The sequence below is a fragment of the Morone saxatilis genome, unplaced genomic scaffold (genome assembly GCF_004916995.1).
Source record: "Morone saxatilis isolate NCDOM2014 unplaced genomic scaffold, NCSU_SB_2.0 Contig4, whole genome shotgun sequence".
NCBI classification, from domain to species: Eukaryota; Metazoa; Chordata; class Actinopteri; family Moronidae; genus Morone; species Morone saxatilis.
The window spans coordinates 1492257-1495750 of NW_023339984.1; the positions used below are offsets into that span (position 1 = coordinate 1492257).

Here is a 3494-nt window from a genome sequence, read left to right on the forward strand (position 1 = left end):
AGCACGTTTACAGGCCACGGTCCTTTGTTTTTGTCATTTTTTATTTCTTATATTGTTATTTATTCAGTTGCCTAAGATGTTACAATGCAGGTTTCTTAATGCATGTCCGTGTTCTCAGTATTGAATTACCAGCATGATTGAATTAAGACCTCCGTGGGCCCCTAATCGTGTAATGACAAAGGGCCCAAACCTGAAACAACACAATGTGTTTTCCGACTTGGCTTGGAGGAAATTCACTCAGTCTGTCTGTACAGTCAATTTATATTAAATTCTACTGATACTGTAGAGCCCATATCCATGAATAGATAACTCATTGCTCTCATGTTCCTTTAAAACATTTTTTTAAGCTTAATCTGCCAATCAAATTGTATATAAGATGTTTGTGCAGCAGTTAGTAATACATCTTTGCCTTCAGAGAAATTAAGATAAAGTATACAGTATTATTTTCTGGTTATCTATTTTTTCCATTATTTTATTTTGAATGTCAAATTCTCCCGTTTCCGTTACTTCTTCGCATCAATTCTGTTATTTAACGACGTTGAGGGGCAAAGCGCACGCGCAGCTTGGTGTACCCGCTGGGGCTGCAGACAGAGCACGAGACCCAAACAGCCAATAAGAGAGCAGCAGATATATGGACCTCCAATCAGGTGGCCGCATCCGTCCTGTAATTATGTTGCCTTCAGGTCCCAGGGGAAAACCGGCGAATAGAGCATGCTTTAACAGTTTATATGAAACGTTCAAGTTCGGTTAAAGCAGTCAAACGCCAACATTCAAATACGATTAGTATGATTAAAATTGTTATTGTGACTGTAATACATCGGCCACATCTGACTTTCAACAAAGACATCTGAAATACAACTTTTACGATGTATTTTGAGGTAAAGACTGTATTTTTTATGGATACCATTGTGTTATATTTGTTGTATGCATGCATAGTTACAGGATATGGACCTCTACAGGCATGGGTATGATCACAATGTCAAAACACACAATATATGCAATTTTGCGTGTTACCAATGTATGTATGTATGTATGTATGTAAGTCTGTTATTACAATATCAATAATAATAATATAATAATTCAAGCAAAGATTTTATTTCACATTCGTAAATTCAAATGTACAACTTGTAAACTGTTGAATTAAAATAAAAAAACCTTAAAATCCAATAATTTTAATTAATGTAATTAATTTCAATCTTTGCATGTGCAAATAAATAACTAAACTAAACAAATTTCATGTTTGAAAATGTATAATTTCAGACTTTTTTATTAATTTAATTTAATGATTTAATTTAATTTAATTAAATAATTCTCCAAAGCACAATCACTGCATCACACCTTGCTACTTACAATAATATTTTATTCTAATGTAGCTATATTATCCTTAATCAGTATTCTGTATTATTGGTATAATGACATGTCAATCTCAGTGGGACTTACTTTATCTAATAAATGTCAAACTAGTTTATTTTAATGTGGGCAGCCACAGACTTCCAGATGCCCCCATGTCTCTTGTATTATTTGAGGGATTTATTTACCCATTCAAAAGCTCTGGTATATATCTGTAGATGTAGATTATTACGTTTTAATTAACACATTAGTTACACAAAGAGCTTTACATCATGATTTCAGTGAAAATGAAGGGGAATGGTGGTCCCGGTGTGTGACAGCTCGGTCTCTGTCACTTTTGGTCCTCGGTACTCGCCGTACTTACATGCGGGTTATGCAGGCGGCTGGATGAATGAGGTAAAGTTGAGGCAACAACATGTATAAGTTGAACAAACTTTGAACTGAGATGCTTATGTGTTATTCAGTCTACTGCAGCTGTAAATACACTCCTAACGTTACTTTTTACGAATGCACTTCCTGTTGAATAGCATTAGCATTTGTGTTGATAACTGCAGTGTAGCTGTTATTAGCTTCTTCAGCTAACTTCACCTGCTAGGTTATTTGTTGTATTATATTCTTATAATTATTAAGGCTCTGGGTGTAGGTTAGTAGCTTTTTGTCCACCAGTGGTTTGTGCTAAAGTTCTTACGTGACTTGTTTGGTATGTACGACACGTAGGCAGCATCAGGACCACGAGTAGCTGAGACAGAGCTAAACCCCACTGAAAACCTGTCCACTTTATCTTCAATTACGTATTAGCAAATGTTTTTAATGCATAAAAACGTTACTGGAAGCATTGTCTGTGGAAGCAGGAAGCAATCTTTAATTCGGCATTAATATAATCTACCAAAGGGCACAACAACAACAACTGGCTGCCTAAATACACCGTGTAAAACAGCAGCATCATTCTGCTCATTCCACCACCTGCCGGGTGGAATAGTAGCAATAATATTATGTAATGTTATGTGTCGGGTAAGTCAGGTATTATAAAAGAGCCATACTCTGCCCCAACTATCAACACGTGTTGATGTTTATCACAATACTAATGATAATACTGTTCTATGCTCCAGTATACCATAGTATAATAGTGCCAATAGTATAAAGACCACAGTACTAATAGTCAAAGGACTTTGGGTTTGAGGGTTTGCTGTAAAGGCTTTCTGCTGGGTTAGCAGGAGGCCATGTTGGAGGCCCTCAGCTCTTTGGTAAAATGACCTCTGATGCATTTTAACAGTTTGACCAGACTATTTAGTGTGCCACATAAATCTGAATCAGAGTCTGTCAATCATACTGTCTTACAGTGCATGTGCAGTCCAGACACCGGATACTTTATCTTGTGTACTGGGGAAAGTACTTTTTACATTGCATTGTCAGTAAAGGTGAATATTGTACTAACAAACAATGCCTTTGCTTTACAGGGACCTGTTTTATAGCTCATGGTTCTGTACCTGAATGTAATGTGACGTCTATAGTTTTTTTGTTTTTTTCAAGGCCAATACAGATGTAGATATTTGGAACTGATCTACATTTGCAGTAAAAATGAAACTCTAGAATAAAGCAGTGGAGTTTAACAAAGTACCTTAACTCAAATACTATATTGCAGTATAATTTGCACTCCCCTGTGGTACAGCAACATTGAGTGAGGTGTAACCAATCATAGTGCTGTGGGCGGGACATTGAACTAAACTACAGAATAGTGAGACAAGATAGACGGACAGAGGCTGCGGCATCAGAGCCAAAGAACATTTTTGAATTAATATATTTTATGTGCAATGAAATAAAAAAAATAAAAAATTCACTTAATCTGAAAAATAATAATCTGATCTGATAATCGTCCAGGACGATAATTGGTCTGTACCTAGTATCGTGATACGTATTCTATCTCTAGATTCTTGCCAATGCAAAGCCCTAATTATAATCTGTCTAATTAAGTGATGATGTATTGATGAACATTAGCAGTAAACCGACCAGTTTCATTAAAACCTGTTGAGACAGCCGTGATTTGACGGCCCTCTAACAGGGCTGTGAAAGCCTGTGTGTGTCCACCTGAAAGGCCGTCAGAAATCCCATGCGCCTGTCCGGCGTGTGCAGTCTGCAGCGGCGGG

At 36.7% G+C, this 3494-nt stretch overlaps 1 protein-coding gene across 1 annotated transcript in view; it reads left to right on the top strand.

Moving 5' to 3' along the window:
• Positions 1 to 1684: 1684 nt before the first annotated feature.
• focad (focadhesin) overlaps positions 1685 to 3494 on the top strand; it is a 41351-nt gene continuing 39541 nt past the window's right edge. The window contains exon 1 of the mRNA XM_035675710.1: positions 1685 to 1746. The gene's annotated coding sequence lies outside the window, so the exon portion shown is untranslated. The remainder of the gene's footprint in view (positions 1747 to 3494) is intronic.